Here is an 18840-nt window from a genome sequence, read left to right as displayed (position 1 = left end):
CAAGTGAGTGAAGACATTACCAGCAAGACAAGAAAATTCAGTGTTATAGATATTAGTAAAGGCTAAGAACTTAGAAAAAGGACCAGAGAATGGTGAAAATTGAGCATGGTTGGGGGAGGCGGGGACAGAAGGACATGTTTTGTAAAAGTTACAAGGAAACTAGAGACCAGGCAACAAACAGGGTGGGAGACAGGGATTAGAACTAGCTCAACAAAAATTGTCAGAGAGTCATTAGAGTTAAATGATTGGAGGATATGAGATTCAATGGGCTCCAGTTCATATGTCCATGATAAAGTGTGTCTCTGGGAATGGATGTGGTGCTCTCAGCTATTGCCCAATAAGAAAAACACAGCAGTGTATAGCAAGGAATAATCTCTAGCTGCTTATAAGTGATTTTATATGTACTTCCAGTGTTCTAGTGATAACTTGTCATGTAATATACTTAGATACATAGGCCTGAGGAAAAAAAAAACACAAAAGGTTACTACTACAGCAGGACCCACGAAGAAATGACTGCTGAACTTCCCTAAAGGTGAGATGATCCTTTGGGATTCCCACTTCATGAATGAGTCTGTCAGACATTCTGCAGGACATAGAAGAAAGTGACTGACAAACTGCCAATACAGGCAGGAACTGTGTTTGAAATTTCCTACTTCATGGAAAAGTCTTTTAGATACAATGAGCCTGTAGGCTGAAGATGGATGCCCCAATGATACAGAAGAACTTTGGATGACTGTCTGGGCAGTGAGATGTCTCTGTCAATTCTGGAGTTTTGGAAATTATTTACAATGTACTTCCTGTTTACTTAGGTAATATTATATCCTTCCGGGGTCTTTGATGGAGTTTAAGAATATACTTATAATTATAGTTTTCCTTAGTTATGATAAAAGATAAAGTAGATATAAATATTATAACTATAATTCTTGCTTGATACCTGTTTTGTAATATGTAATTTTTCTGTGTTAAAGTTAAAATCTTCCTTTTTATTTAGACAGAAAAGGACAGGTTATGTGGGACTCCACTCTGTATGTTGTGAATAACATTGATTAATAAAGAAACTGTCATGGCCTGCAATAGAGTAAAAGAGTATAGCTAGGCAGGGAAAACTAAACTGAATACTGGAAGGAAGAAGGCAGAGTCAAGGTGAAACCATTTAGCCCTGCTGTAGACAGATGCTGGAACTTTACCTGGTAAGCCACAGCCTCGTGGCAATACATAGATTAATAAAAATGGGTTAAATTAAGATGTAAAAGTTAGCCAATAAGAAGCTATGGCTAATGGGTCAAGTAGTGATTTAATTAATACAGTTTCTGTGTGGTTATTTCAGGGCTGAGCAGCCAGGAACCAACAAGGGACTTCATACAACAAGAGAATGTTTTAAGTGTGGCACACTGTAATGTTTCCAGGCAGAGAGCTCATCACTCTGAGAGTTCTCCACAAATTGCACTGGTTCTGTGACTACTCAGATGTCATTTTCTTCCCTGAGTCCTAGAAGCCTGCAAGCTTAGTTTGAAGTTCTAGCCTTCACATATTTCTCAATCTGCCAGGCTTCTTCCACGGGTCCTCCTTTCCAACTGGCAATCTGAACTCCTTGGAAAATAGTACAGTCCAGAAAACGCATGCCAAATATCAGCCCTCCAGCCAGATGTCAGAGATAACATGGTGACAACATTTCTGGCACACTGCTCTGTGACTCATAAGAGAGTGGACAGATGCCCAGGCCCACTGGGGTAAAGAACAACTGGAAAGTAATCGCCCAGCTCCTTCAGATGTGACTCCTATGCCTCCAATCTGAATGCTTAGATTACTACACCCACCTTCTGCTAACTTCAGATCATTTCCTTGAGTTCTTACCATCTTCAATCCTCTTTAAAATTCTTCTCTCATAACATGTAGACCCATGCTTTAGATTCTCAAGCAACTGTAAAGTCATCAGACCTAAGTAGCCCACAGTATGCCTTATGTTGCTACTAAGTCAGTTGAACCAGAACTGGAGAGGAATTGGAAGAGTTGTGTACATTATCCTCCCAACACCTGTCCCTCCATATCTGTCTTCTATACCATGTCTTCTTCCCTCAGGGTTCCAGCTTTGTGATTTTGTGCATGTAGTTAGAGCCTTCAAATAAATCCTTTGAGAATCAAATGTTGCCTTATTTGAAAATAGTGGGTAAGTCTAATAACTTCACATACACATGAGCCCATAGCTTCCACATGTTAATACATATGAGACCATAGGTTTTGATCTTTTAAAGCTCATTTAATGATTAATAAAGACAAAACTAAAGCCTCATATAGCCACATACAGGTAGCTATGAGGTAGGTTTTACTTGTATGATATCAAATTCTCATACATGCTCCTGAAAATTACTCTAGTGAAACTCACTGGAACACACACACATAAGGACACACACACGGACACTAAAGTAGAATGGAGGCCAGTTGGGAAGAGGTTGGAGATTAATTGAGGGGGGTGGGCAAAAAAGAGTAACAGGAAAAGAATATGATGAAAATATACACATATATAAAAATGTCATAATGAAACTCCTTATTATGCATGATCAATGCACACTAATAAAAACATTATTTTTAAAGTTTATAAAGAAGAGGCAACCCCAAGTTGAGTTGCACCTGATTACCATTACATCTGTCACAGAATTATCATGCCAACTTCCTTTGCACAGGCTCCTGATTTCTTGCTCCTAACTGCCCATAGTTTGCTTTCCTCATAATTATATTAAATTAGATAAATTAAAGTCTAAGCAAAACTAATTTTGCATAATGTCCCAGTCCATTTGTGCCGAGTCTCTAAAACCCTCTATGGTTTCTCTCTAGGTATCCAGGTAGCTAATTATTTCCCCTCCCAGCAGCCTCCAAGGCACTTCTGATCCTAAGTTTAGAACAGAGAATGATTCCACTTGATTAGGGGGGAGAGCAGTGCCCACAGCTTTCCTGAGATAACATGAAAAAGTCCATCTATGCAAAGAGGATTGTGCAATTTAGTCTCTGAAGATTCCCCCGGATCCTGAAATAATGTGTACTGGAGCATAGGCACATGGTCATTATACCCCAGATTTCCTCATTTAGGAAATCAATTCTTAAACATAGGGGATATGCAAATTCAATTATTTTTGAACTGCAGAATGATAATGATGCTTTGCGAATGTATTAGCATACCCGCATGGAGCAGACTTCTTCTCCCCTGGGTGCCTTGCCACCTGCTGAACTAATTTGGCCTCATCCCTGGACATCCATCATGGTCTGCATTTGACAGGGGCAGAGTGACTTAACCCGTTGTCAGAAGAAGCTGTGAAGTCACAAGAGAGAGTCGGAACTCAGCAGAATACCACAGAGAGAAGACAAGAGCTAGAACAAACGCTTAGCCAGCCAGTCACTGGATATCATTAACAGCACACCTTGGCAAACAAGGACCATTGAAATCTAATTAAGAAGTTTCTTTTCTAGGCCATGGGGGATCTGTACAATGACACAGAAACAGCTCTTAACTGCATGGTGCTTGCTGTGCAAGCCCTTGGGATTTTGGTTCTTTTCTATTGTTCTTTTTAAATATTTCTGAGCCACAGGGAAGTTCTGTTGCTATGGTTCTAAAAGAGGAAAAATCCATTTGATTCTCCATTTGATTCTAAACTATTCACAGAGAAAAACAAAATGTGTTGTACTTCGTCATTCCTTCACTGACTCAGAAACTTCCCAATTGGCTGAGGTTAATTAATAGAAGCAGAGATTGTAGAAGAATAGGTGACAATAACATAGATACATGCATAGATTAATACTTAGGTAGATGATAAGAGACAAATATATAACATATCTTAGTATATAGATAGATGATAGATCAATGCATATGTTAATACATAGATGATATAAAGATGAATAATAAACATAGATAATATAAATATACATGTATTCATGTATATACTCATGTACAGAATAAATACATATACATAGACAAATAATGTATACATATTAAAACATAGATACATAGGTAGGTGATAGAAAGATATATAGGTATGAAAATAGATTTGATAGATAGACAGACAGACAGACAGATGATGAATAAGTGGATAAATGATTGATAGCAGATAGATGATTGTTAGATAGATGATAAATCCCAGAGAGATATATAAAGCATAATATTAGCATGGATACATGTATAGATACAAAGACTGATATTAGAAAGCTAGATAAACATCTGATAGGCAGATAAAGATATATAGATAAGCACACAGACATGATAGTTACATACTTTGCAAGTGCTTTACCCAGTGAGCCATTTTTCCCGCATGATAGAAGCTATTTTTGAGCCATCTGTAAATAGCCTCTTCCTCTTTTTTCAAGTATCCTTTAGACATGGAGAAGACAGGGTACATGTTATCCTCTGTACCTGTTGGAACAGTCTTCATACACCCTTGGCGTCGTACATGTGCATCCTGATTGAACTCCTTAACAACAAAGATACTTGAGGACATATGGGAACCTGGTAGATGCTCTGGTTGAAATGGAGGCAAGAGCTGGAAGGTTTACGGCTACTTGGGAGAAACTAGAAAAGAAAACAGGTGGTGATAGTAGAAAGTAAAAACCAGCAGTCCAGTCCTGGAGTGGAGAGACTAGCGCTCCTGTGGGATTGAAAAACAATGGAAAGGGAAGAACACCAGAAGATAAACTAGAAGAGGCCTGGGAGAGTCTTTCCTAAAGCCAACCGAAATGATGTTTTACATCCAGTTCTCATACACTAAGTATGAATGATACTCTATTCCTTTATATCTCAGGAAAGCATTATCATGGTACGATTTAATGCTATTTGGATATGGAGAGGTGAAATTGATTAGGGGCCTGGACACTATATTTTTCTCATTCCCAAAAATTGCAAATTAAATTCCCCTGATTAATTTTTTCTAGAAATACTTGTTAATTTTGTTAGACGTCTTCTATGTAATTCACTGTAGAATGCAAGGGGCCACCAGAAACTATCGTAGCCAATGAAGCAAACATGGAGAGACCTTCTAAGGGAAGCCCAGTGCCCGATCCAAGGGGCATCTGAGACCAGGCCCCTTCTTACAGGACACAGGCAGGATTCCAAATGATTTAATGTAGATCTGAAACTGGGGGACCTCTCCATCCCATGTATATGCAAACACGAGAAAGGAATGCAGAGACAAGGTTATCTACTCAAAAACTGCAGGAACGTTTCCTACTGTAGCAGCTACCATGATCAGTTTAAATGGGGTCTCAGATTGAGATTATTTGGTGAGACAAAGTTTTGTTCTTTGATGCCTCCTCAAACTACTTAGTAAATAAAATCAGAAGCTCTGAAATTGAGCTGTCTACATTAACCCGCTGTTATGCAGATCGTGGGAGCATTGCCCGAGTGAGTCGTTAGCTCTCTTCCAAACCTTGGTTCCTCATCAAACCAGCAGCAAAGAAATTAGTACCACTACCAAAAGGTCCAATGATGCCAAAGTCCCTGACATACTCTATGTTCAATGCATATCCATCGTACATGCTGCACTGTTGTGTGGTCAGCTCACTATGGACGGGACAACAATGACATTAGATGGCTTACAAGGTGTACCAAAGAAGGTCTCATACCCAGGTCCTGACCCGCATGCTGGAGCTGATGAGAGATGGGTAAACAGTGCGGGCAGCTGAGAGAAACAGCACAGCTGAAGGCTGCAGTAGGTGGAGCCATATCACAGAAAGCCTCAGCGGACCTGGAAACTCATACTTGGTAGTACTGCAGTGATGCAGAAGGATGAAAAATGGAAAAATGGAGGCCTGACAGAGCCGATGCAGCCAGCTGTTGTTCATCTGGGAACGATGCCTGACTAGAACAGACAGCACTTGTCTCCCAGTCGATGGATTTGAACTGAAACCAATAGTCAATCATCATTAAAAAAAGGCTGGGTTTTTGTTGTTGTTGTTCTTTATCTTATTTTCAATTTTTCTATATTTGTGCTTTACTTAAATAGTTCAAAATGAAGATATTATTTCTAATAAAATGCATAATGGCTAAGAGACAACTGTAATTACAATAATCCTATTTTCTCAGGCTAATAACTTTTAGAAAAATATACAAGTAAATTTCCATTTTTGACAGTTTCATATTTTATACAATAATTTTAGTAATCTTTACCCCCTGGTCTCCCTCCCCACTCTTTCTCCTATTGGCTGTAATCTCCACTCCCCACATTGGCTGTCATCCTCTCTCCTTACTCCTTCTCCCATTGACTCCTCATCCTCCCTCCCCACTTTTTCTCCCATTGGCTCCCTTCTTTGCTATGGCTGCCTTGACTCCTCTCTTCTTTCCACATGTAGTTCAGAATAATTGAAGGAATGTAACAAAATGGCCAATATTAAGTAGAATCATATATCATGGATTTAAATATTTTTGTAAAATTTCAAGCAGTTGTGTGTGTGTGTGTGTGTGTGTGTATGTGTGTGTGCATATTGATGATTTACTGCTTTCAATGAGTTGGAGAGACAAGTGTGGGTAATGAAAAGATTAGTAAGAAGGCATCATTTTCCATACACAAATATGAAAGTTGGTGCTATTCTTGTTTTTCTTCCAGTTTAATTTAAGGATAGATTTTATTTTGAAATTTGGGCTTGTGTGTATGTGCATGCATGCATGTATGTATGTATGTATGTATGCATGCATGTTTTTAGTCCAGCACCAACTTTTAAATGCTAACATTTCCAAGATCATTTTGAAACCAATCACTATTCCCCAAGGCATGAAATTTTAGCCCACACATAAATGTGCTTTTTCACTTTTGATGCTTACTACATTATGCATGTGTGTGCATATGTGCATATCATATTATGATGTCAAGGGTGAGGCTCACATGTGGAGACCAGAGGACAACTCTGTGGAGTCAGTTTTCTCTTTCCACCTTTACGTAGGTTTAGGGGATCCAATTCAGGCTGCCAGTCTTGCATAACAAGTCTGTTTACCAATTGGGCTGTCTCACCAGTCTGATGGATTTCTTACCACCCATAAAACATTCAGTTCTGCTTGGCCACTTTGTTTATGAACACATAATTTATTTTTGTAAGATTTGGGATTAGTTCTCAGAGAGTTTATGTTGCATACTTATGACATCCACTGAGCTAGGCAGCCATTACTGTCCAGCATACAAAGAAATGTAATTGTAATAACTGCATATCTCAACAGGTATTCCCAGCAGGGTGACTCCTCCCCCCCCATGTGTGCTTGCAATGCTGTTTCACACATAATACATTTTCTTATTGCTTCTCTGCTTACAATGGATAATAACATTCTAGAGAAGAGAACGCCTTAGTCCCTGAGGACTCACTCTGTGAATTCTGTAGGACACTGAGATTGGACACATTTATAATTGTCCATTAAGTACAGTGGTGGAATTTACTTCAAGTCCTAATCCCCCAGGGATCTGGACTTGATTTTAAACTCTCCTCGAGATGCTGCAGAGTAAGCAGGATCACTAGGGTTTGAAGAAGTCAAGAGGCCAAAAGAAGAAACCACACCATTGTCTGTATAAAGCTGGCTGTGTGCTTACCCTCTAGTGATACATATTTGGTAATGAGCCAGGAATCTAAAAACCACAGAGGAGAGTTGAAACAAAATGGCCGAGATACTTGATACAACTACCGATGGTTTCAAAATATTAAGAATATAAAAAGAGTAGAATTCAAGGTCAGCCAGGAAGAATGAATTTTTCTACACATGTCAGACTTTTAGCTACAATCCTAAGGTTCACAAGGCAAAGTCAAAAGAAATCTGAGAAGAGACACACTCTTACCAAGAAAGAAATCTGTCTTCCAATTAATTGTTTTTACAACCTTTTAACAGACAGGCAGGTAAGGGCAAAACACCCTCAGCATGATCCAGAATTCCATAAAAACAGTCAAGCCAAAACTAGAGCAAATACACTGACCACAGAACTAGCTAATGTTTCTTATAAAAAAAATGGTAGAACTGTTTTTCCTACTTCTTTTTTAAACGTATATTTATTTCATGTGTATGAACGTTTCATCTATATGTATGCATGCGTACCATATACATGTAGGGCCTGTGGAGGCCAGAAGAGGGCATTGGATCCCCTGGAACTGCAGATACAGAATATTTTGAGAAATCATGTGGGTGCTGCACCTGAGTCCTGTGCAAGAGCAGCACGTTCTCGTAACCACTGAGCCACATCTCCAGCTCCTTTCTAGTTACGGCTGTTTGCTATTGTACTAGAGATCTTAGTCACTGACACTAAAAGTGTGTGTGTGTGTGTGTGTGTGTGTGTGTGTGTGTGTGTGTGTGTGTGTTGAAGAGAAACAAATCTTATTTCAACACATAAATAACAGACTCAAATATGAACAAATTTAGAATTACATAAGAACTTTCAGCAGGTCAGCATTCACAAGGCCAATGTAAGATGTATATCTATATATTTCATTAATAAGTGATTATAACATAAAATGTTTAAATATAATTTAAGATCAAAACATCAAATGCCTAAGATGCAACATACAAAAATGCCTTTAGTGGAACTACGCAGAAAAATTAAAACATTTTGCTGACAAGTTGAAATCCTTGAAAGCAATTAAGGGCTTTGTCATATATGAATTGGAAGGTAGAGTATTTAAGCCTGTAAAAACTCCCCAATTTGACCTATATATTCCTTGCAAACTTATTAAGAATTCAGCAAATGAGTCTTCATATAAATTTGCATGCTAATTCTAAAACTCACATTAAAATGAAAGGAATCTAGAAGAGCCATTTAGCATGCTGCCAGTAGCATCCAGCATATCCTACAAGTGTTGAATAACTAAGAATACTGCAGCGCGGCATATGCTCCCCAAGTTGGAAATAACAGTGAAGAGTGTCGAACCAGACGTGCATATGTGGTCATGTGATTGACGGACAAAGTGACACTGAGAAAGGACCCAAATCCGGGTAGTTAGAAGAACACTGTGGACCATAATAAAACTTAGAAAAGCAATAGAAAAATTGGAAATTCTCTTTGCAAGGTACATTATGAATAGAAGGGCAGCTAAGTCTTCAATAAACACATGTGATTCTGTCCCACCCCTTTAGTCTTGTCAAAGAAATCCTGCACCAGATGGAAAGAAACAGGCAAGGAGATTTCATTCAAGACTCTGTCACTAGGGGAAAGACGTTCATTTCAACTCTACTAATGAAGAGAGTCAGTGGGCAAGGATCAGAGTTCTGTGGAGGGAGAGGATGTACAAGGTGAAATGTCAACTGTACCTATTGGTTGAAACAAGGAACATGGACCCTGGTCTCCTGAAGACACTAAATTCCATCTTCCTTACTGATTGGATTTTAAGAAATTAACTCCCAGGTCCTAGAGGAAGATGCTTCAATGTTGTACAGCTGAATAGAGATTAGAAGAATATACATGTTCAGAAGAAGGAGGAGAAGGAGAAAGAGGAAGAAGGAGGAGAAGGAGAAGAAGGAGGAGGAGGAGGAGGAGGAGGAGGAGGAGGAGGAGGAGGAGGAGGAGGAGGAGGAGAAGAAGAAGAAGAAGAAGAAGAAGAAGAAGAAGAAGAAGAAGAAGAAGAAGAAGAAGAAGAAGAAGAAGAAGAAGAAGAAAAGAGGAGGCAGGGGAGGAGGAGAAGGAGGAGGAGGAAGAAGAGGAAGGTTCTAAGCAAGGGACCCATGAGGCTGAGAGCCAAGAAGAGAACTACATAGCGTTCAATCAGGAGGATGGGAAGGGCAGGCCATCTTGGTCAGTCAACTCAGAATAAAAAAATTAAAACCATAGTGAGAGTTCATCCCTGTTACACCAGAGGACTTAAAGCTTATTTTAGGGGATGAAAATGCTGAAAATAGCAGTGAGACAATAAATCAACTAGAGCTCCTCTAAATTGATGTACAGGGGGCCTTTGCTAAAGGTACAATTCCATACGTATGATCCAGAAAGTTCCTCAGCTGACTCACAAGAACTGCAGGTATAGATATACACTGAACAACCATGTGTATTCATAATAGATTTACTCATACCTAAACACTTGAGATAACCAACAATACAGTTCATAAAGTTTGGTATATTCCTGTAAGACATAACAATATGATATTACCTACAATTGTGACTGAAAGAAATAAAACAAGACACATGTATGATTCAATACATATGAGATTCATAAATAGTTTAGAATAATCAATGGTGGAAAAATTTGGGGAAATGTTCACTTTAATGAAAGTCTATATAGAGATATATTTATGAACTCTAATGACATATATTGAGAACAGAGTTTGTGTCAGTGCATACAAGACCTCCCTGTGATCAAGACAGAGAAAAACCCAGGAGAGAGAAGGGAAAGTGGGCATGAAATCCCCAACCCTAGTGAAAAAGTTATCTACAATTGATACCTGCTAAGAAAGGGGGAAAATCACTTTGTTTTCCATTGGAGTGACACTGGGTACATCATCCAGATGACAGGGAAGGCTCCAAGCTCAGAAATAGTCTTGGAAGACAAAAGAGACTCCATGCTTTGTCTTTTTGTTGCTTTGTGCTGTTTTGTTTTGTCTTTTAAGAGAAAGAAAGAAAATGAAATTGGGTAGATAGGGAAGTGGGAACAATCTGGGAGGAGTGTGAGGAGGGGGAAAATATTGTTAACATATGTTAAATAAAATTCTCAAAGAATAAATAAAAACATTACTTTTAAAAGAATAATTTTTCAAGGCAGGGTTTCAGTATGTTGCTCGGGTTACATACTGGATATATGAACCAGATATATAGACCAGGCTGGTCTCAAACTCGCCTGTCTCTGTATCTCAATGCTGGGATTAAAGGTGTATATCACTCATGCATGGGTGTTATTATTTTAATTTTTAAAATCTGATGTCTGTATATGCAGATGAGTGCAGGTGCCCATGGAAGCGAGAGGGGCTACAGGTGGGTGGAATCCTAGAGGAGCTGTGTCTCTAGCTTCTTAGCATCAAACCGACGCCTGGGCCAGTAAGATGGCTCAACAAGTAAAGTTGTTTGCTGCCAAGCCCGAGAACCTGAGTTCAGTCCCAGGATGGTCGGAGCAGAGACTAGCCTCCAGAAAGTTGCCTGCTGACCTCCACACCTAGCCTGTGGCACACCCACTCACCCACTCACCCTCTGCCTGCCACACACATACACACACACACACACACACACACACACAAAATAAATAGGTGTAATTTAAAATTTTTAATTGTTTTAAAGTCTTTAACATTTCTTTCGGTAAGATATGACAATGAGGGGTCAAATTGGAGAGCTTGTCTTCTTCCAGCTACCATTTAGAAATACTAGTGTTTACTAATCCATGGAAGCTTGTGCTTACAGTTTGTAAAATTTTCCCTGGGGGGAAAAGTGAAGCTGGAAAAATAGAGAGCTAAAGAGGAGAAGAAGTTGCTGAGTTCCGAAGAACTCCTTTTTCTGAAGAAGAAGAAGAAGAAGAAAGAAAAAAAAAAAACATGGATGTGGGCTGAAAGTAGGGAGGCCTTTAACTGAGGACATTTTGGTACTGAATTTGATGTAAAAACAGCCAAAGGCTGTCAGCTCATTTTTATCACAAGCAGGCAGGCAATTTGTGCATAGGAAAACACAGTGCTTAAATAGTCCTCGCCTTTCCTTGTACAAATGCGGAACCCGCACTCCAACACCCAGGGTGATGACAGCCGTCACTCTCGTCTCGCTGCGGCTGTTTCACGGTCGGCATTCTAAAATTAGAGGCGAAAATCGCCTGAAGTTGGTGTTTATTGAATTTTCCTACTTTATTTTAAACTATAGCATTACAGGGGATATTGAGTGCTTCCTAATTTCCCTTGCAAATGCCTCCAGCCAACCATCACTGGGGACCTCTCTACTATCTGCGAAGAAAGAGCATTGGCTCAGTCAGATGGCCATGGGTCAAACACATATCTTTAACCTGATCTTTAGTTAGCATGATTTCTTTAGCAACTAGCATAAAGATAAACTATTCTCTGTTGAGGATTAATAGGAGCTTAAAATGCTATCAGTTTTAACAGCCCTGGCCCATGACTCTGCCTACACTTTGGAAGTTTTGAAATGATGAGAAGAAAAGGGTGAAATACTGTTTCAATTTATTTTTATTTCTATTTTGTGTGTACTATGAGTGTCTTCCCTGCACGTAGATATTTGAGCATTGCTTGCATGCCTGGTGCCTTCAGAGGTCATATGAGGGCATCAGATTCCCTGACATTGGAGCGACAGATGGTTGTGAGCTGCCATGTGGGTGCTAGGAATCAAACCTGGGTCCTCTGCAGTCAACGCCCTTAACTTCTTAGACATCTTTCCAGCCCCTGAATATTTTTAACTCTAACAAGTAAGATGTAAGCCATTAGACACGTCTTTTGCATGTGTGATATTTGCTCCTCCAAATTAGTATCAATAAATCATATAAAATTTGATTCTTATAGCTCGAACCAGCATTTCCAGCATATCATTATCTCCCTTCTAGGTTTCACTAAGAATATATATTTACATATGTATCTGTTGTCATGTCATCTTTGGTGACTCTTTGGGGGATGGATTGACAGGCACACCAACACTAAGATTTGAACAGTAATTCTCCAGCAACACAGCTGTTATGCCTGCATTTCTTCACATTATACAGTTAACAGAGCTCCCCAAACCAGAGAAGGTACTGTTCTCTTTGATATGTATTATTTCACCTAGATCTCTACAACAAAGCCCACACTTCATCAGTAGTTTTAAAGTACAGTGCAAATTTTCAGAATGACCTAAAAGTCCTCATCTGCCTGATAAGACGCTGCATAGGTTTCTTCTAGGCACTAGTCCTAAGAACTAACTCTTGCTCGGAGCCTTTCTTTTTCTTCAGGACATGTGTCTTCTTCCAGTCTCTACCCAGTTATGCAAATAGAAGTGCCTTCCTCAAGGGCCTTGGAGGCATAACCTTGAAACATATCATTAAGGAAGGTGAGGTTCACGTCTGTGGGAGAGAAGAGACCCAACTTCCTCAAATGACACTCAACAACCACAGTTGGTCCATCAGGGTGCCGATCCCCTCCCTCCAGTCTTCTGAGTCTTCCCTACAGGTTCATCCTAGGGCTTTAAATTCCCTACCTTCTGTTTCTGCGGAGCTGAGAGCAACTTCTCTTCCCTGGTGAAACAGTCTTAACTATATCTCCTTGTCTGTTTGACTTCATCCGGTGCAGGCTTCCTTTAACAAGACTAAAGACACAAAGCCCTTTTGCATTTTAGGAAACACTGAGATAGTTTTCTCTGTGAAGGGTTTTCTTCCCCCAAATCTTCAGTCTCTGTGTTATGACTTATAAGCTGAGCCTATTATTGTTCAGCTTTGAGAACTTCATCTCCATTATGCAGATCTTTCTTGAACCAGTTATGACCATTTGCCTTCGGCTGTAGGCACCTTAAAGAAACTACCAAGCCACAAGGGACCTTGTACTGCTGCTTCCTCCTCTACCAGCATCCTTCGGTGATCCTCCCAGGCTCCTGATAGCTCATTTCTACCCTGCACTTTTCTTGTACCATGAGATTATTCACCTCATTCTAGATGGTCATGAAGTCTCAGATTGGCCACCATGCACCCAGCTCACCATCACTGGCTCTGAACGATTGATTTATGTATCTCTGAGTCTTAGATGGATGCCCTGGAGCCAATGTTCTAGCTACCGGAGCAAACATTTGTTTGTTGCAGAATAACTGTTTTTCATCTGAGACAGTGCCCAAGAGTAATTAAAATACATATTTATTTTAGTGTATGGGACCATATTCAATTAAGAGTACTCCACTAAGTGTCTATAAGTGTCATCAATTAAGAAGTAAATAAAGTTGTTTTCCAAAAGTTTGATAGAAAAAATAGAAGCAATCATTATATTAAAAAGAAATACAACTTTCACTTTAACAAATAAAAATTAATTATCAGAAGGAATAAAAATCAAAACTTAAGCAAAATATCATCCAATTATAAAAGTGGCAAAGATTCAAATTATTAGTAAATCAAACTAGTTTTGCTGGTTAGTGGGAAGATGAGGAAACAGACATATTTGTGCATTGGTGGTGGTGGCCAAAAAAGGGAGTAACCACAATGGAAAGAAAATTTGCTGTGTTCTTAGAGTGTGTGCATGTGTGTGTGTTTATGTATGTGTGTGTATGTGTGTATATGCATGTGTGTGCATGCATGCACATGTATGATTTATTTTTGACTCTGTTTTCTCAGCACTTATAAAAATTTTATCTTGAAGTTATATCTCTACAATAAAATAACATGTTTGATTATTCACAGCAATCATGAAATATTGGAAACAAACTCTGTCCTTAGTAGGATGGTTTGAAAAAAACTCATGCTATAGTAGCATACTCGGCAGCCATAAAGGAAACTAAAAATAGATTGAATATAATGGTACATGCTTGAAATTCCAGGAGAATTAGAGGGTGAGTTCAGCCTGAGTAATATAGCAAAACCTTGTCTGAAAGAAACCAAAAAAAAAAAAAAGACTAAAAAGAACTTTTATAAATTGATAAAGATTTCTATTTGTAGTATTTTGGGGAGTTGCTTCTTAAAGATTTGGTTTTTTCTATGTATATAAACATTTTTGCCTTTATGTATATAAGTATCTGTGTATGTGCATGGTGCTCCAGGAAGCCAAAAATGATGTTGGATTCCTCTAGAGCTGGAACCATGGACTGCTGTGAGCTTTTGTGGAAATCAAACCTGGGTCCTCTGCAAGAGCAGCAAGTTCTCTTAATCACCAAACCGTCTCTCCAGCCCCATCCACGGAATAGTTTTAAGTCAAAGATTAAAGTGTGAAAGAGTACATATGATCTGTATGTTGTGTGAAAAAAATGACAACAGAGAAATAAACACAAATACTCAAAAATGTATTACAAATTATATATTTGTTTAGGTATTATAAATACATTATTTATTACCTTTATTTGATCAAAAGTTCAAAAATATATATATTTCTTGCTATGCAAGTATGATGACTTGAGTTCAATCAATGTAAAAGCCAGGCATGGCAGCAAATGCCTGTAATTCCAGTCCTGGGGAGCAGGAACAGAAGATGCTCTGGGGTTTCTGGTTAGCCAGTCTAGCCAAATCACCACATTCTAGGTTCAATGGGATACTCTGCCTCAAAAGTGAGGAAGACACCCTATGCCTTACCACTCTCTTCCACATACACATGCACACAGTTGAGCTTGCACATACACACACACACACACACACGAATGAATGAAACTGAAGTTTTTTGTATTGTTTAAATTTTAATAAAACACAATAAAAGAAAAAGATTTAGCTCTGATATTTTAAACAATAATTTTCAATTCAAAGCAAAGCAACAATATGACTGTCAGATACATATATTTAATATCCAACCTTCCTTTTCACTCTATCCCTCTTGCTTGCTACCCGTTCTTCCCACCTTGCTCCCTTCAAGTCCAAAAAAGAAATGGACTTGAAAACACAAGTCCACACAGTGAAAACATAGATGACATAGGAGCCAAGTAACATATATAAAGAGAGAGAACTGAGATTGGACCATCTCACCCATCATACCCCCATCTTCATCACTGCTCCTAGGTAACAGGACTTTGAAGATATTTATGCATACTCAAAGATCCACCTTTAGAACCAACTGGGCATATTTCAATTCTCCCATTTCAATATTCCCTGGATTCTTTGCTCTGCCTCTCGCTCAAAGAAGGTTCAAAACAGAGTCTCGGCCCTGCGGTAAGATGCTGAATTTATAAATTCTTGATTTGGTACATTACTGAATATTTTAGGATCTGATGTACTTTAGGTTCAGGCGAGGCTTCCATAAAGTAATTTGGAGATATATGAAATTCCCATTATCACAGGAGGAATGTTGATCCCTGCGAGATAAGTGAGCAGAATAAATATCTAATTATTTTAACCTAATCACTGTCATTCCTTTTCATCTCCCAACACACTTGTCATTTCTTATTGTTTTTTCATCTCCTTACCCCCACTGGCAATTTTTAAAAGTTGATCCTTCTGCGTTCCACAGAGATAAAACAGGCTTAGTGATGAAGGATTACACAAGTCCCCACACTTCCTGGGGATTACAAGCAGAATTATCATGGCCGCCTAATACGAAGCCACGGCTTGGGGGTAGAAAATGACAGGGTTATTTATTCTCCCAAATCCTGAGCATTGCTAAGTTGTTATTAATCATAGGGAATTCATGGCTGAGACAGGGACTTCATTTAGAGCCAGAAAACTAATGGGCTTTGAGTCTCTTTTACAATACTCTTTAAGCAGGGTCTTAACATGGGAGGGGGTGATACACAGGTTCTAAAGACGACACAAATTGAAATCGTGAAAGCCACAGCCTTGCCCACCTCAGTAACCACAGTGTTCTCATGAGGCTTTTAATGATTTCATTCCTCAAGCTGTTAGTTTTAAATATTAATTTCCATTATATGCGGTGGTTTTGCCTGCATGGATGTCTGTGTACCATGAGGATGCCTCGTGTTGGCGAGGACAGAAGAAGAAGGTGTATTGAATGCCCTGAAACTAGAGTTACAGACAGCTGTGAGCTTCCACGGGGTGCTGGGAATCGAACCTGGGTCCTGTGGAAGAAAAGCTGGTACTCTCAACCACCGAATCGTCTCTCAGTCCTGAGTTATCAATTTTAGACAAATGAATTCTCTCTATGAAATAAAATGATGAAGAAATCGCCATCCTCTTAAACATTCACTCCTGCTGCCTTACTTCAGTCCTGCCAATTATACTATTATTTCATTCCTTCCAGTCATTAGCTTGTCAGCTATAAAAGATATAGGTTTTCCCAGCTCTAACGAATACTGTAGAAGTGGTTCTAACTGATCCCACCAGAAGAAATGCAGAGATGGTTCAGGTGACAGATAGGCTAATTAGATTATCATACATCATATACTCATGTCAGAACACCACGTTGTACCCTTAACTACGGACAATTATTATAAATCAGTTCAAAATACAAAAGTCAGGTAGAGATGACTGCTCAGTAGACAGTGTTCTGCAAACATGAGGGACTGAGTTCCAACCACCAGAGTCCACGGAAGAAGCTGGGCACGGTGATCTGTGACCCCAGCATAAAGACCCAGAGTCACTGGACCCCTGTAGCTCACTAGCTGGGCAGCCTAGCCCAACCAGGGCACAAGCTCAGAGAGAAACCTTATCTCAGAAAGTAAAGGTAGGTAGTCATAGAGGAAAATCATTTCCTATTCCTGACCTCCTCGTGAACACACATGCACACCCACATGCGCAGATACGCACACCTACACTAACAAGTAAAAGCACAATAAAACACACATATCAAAATAATATAAAACTCACAATTTAGAAGGTTGGATAATGGCTTTGTAATTACTTCTAAATAATTTCATCCCTTAACTCAGCAACATTTGCTGTTGTTTTAGATTTTATACTGTCAAGACTTTTAACATTTGCTTTATTCTTCAAATATCTATAATAATGTCGGTGGTATTTTATACGATTGACTTTCAAGACTGAAACTGCCTCAAATGATATTTACCTAGTCACAGTCATGTGACTGTAATTCATGTTGAGTCAGGTCGTTGATCTTATAAGAAGAATTTTTGTTTCTTCTTGCCTGCTAATTTTTTGAAACAAGGTCTCATGTAGCTCAGCCTGTACACAGACTCACTGTCATCAAGAATAACCTTGCACTCCTGATTCTACTGCCTCCACCTCCACCTCCCCAGTGCTGAGAGTAGAGGTATATAACGCTCTATTATACCCAGCAGGAGGGACGGATTTTAATTTATGTCATTAAATCCTGTTGTCTTCATCTTGCCAACATTCAGAGATCCTGGCTGTGTTCCTATCGAATCTATTGACCTTCCCAAATGGTATACAGTGCAGCTCTTTCTTACGGCACACATTATCTTCTCTTACATTGGTTTTTCCTGGAATACTTTTTGAGGGGGTCCTTTTAAAATTTGATGGCAAGGAACCCAGCCTAGCTATATAAAAATGGTCCCCAAGGTGACACAGACCAAAACAAGTACTACACAAACACAGAGCTGCACAAAATGAGGTCTAACGGGGACTTAGACACTGAAGTGTGTCTTGAGTCAATGAGGCAACTTATGTCCATCAGTAGGAGGGGCTTTGAGAGTGGCCAAGGACAAAGTAGCCTCATCCAAGCCTGAGTGAACCTGCTGTCTCCAAGTCACAGAAGAGTCCAGCTCTGTAAAGCACCAAGTATAATAATACTCGGATGGCTCTCTCTGTGCAGAGCACACAATCAGAGTGTGGGGAGAACCAACCAGAGTCCTGGGGACAGAGCAGTCAGTGAAGACCCAAGATGGTTGCCATCAGGTCAAGCTGGATCCTCACATGTAGATTTATTAGGATGTTTCATGGGCGCCTGCAGGGATTCTAAGTATTTTATGCAATATTTGTTCAGCGGTTTGCCTGGGAATTTGTCTCAAGGTTCAAAAACAAAAATAAAACAATGCAAAATTGCTGCAGGGCTAACCCCAAGCCACAGTGGGGATGATGGATATCGGTCTATAAATGCTTCTGCCTGTCCTTCAGAGGGACAATTTTGTATAATGTGCTTTGTGGTTCCTAAGAAGTTCACAGCAGAACGGAGTCATAGTCACCTAAAATGCTCACCTTCAAATACTGTGTTCTTTATTGGTGGCTACTGTTCCTGCACAGCCAGACTCTCACTTTTCCTCCAGCCTGCTTCTGGGGTCACCTCCCTACAGACCACACGATCCTACCTTATGGCCCTAAGTTTTGCCCTGTTAGTTACAAGGACACGGCAACTAACATTCCTAGGCACTTGGGATATCCCCAGAGCTACGTTAA

This window comes from Myodes glareolus, chromosome 4, assembly GCF_982192425.1.
Source record: "Myodes glareolus chromosome 4, mMyoGla1.1, whole genome shotgun sequence".
Lineage (NCBI taxonomy): Eukaryota > Metazoa > Chordata > Mammalia > Rodentia > Cricetidae > Myodes > Myodes glareolus.
The sequence above is the reverse complement of the archived record's forward strand: the minus strand, read 5'-3'. Positions refer to the sequence as shown.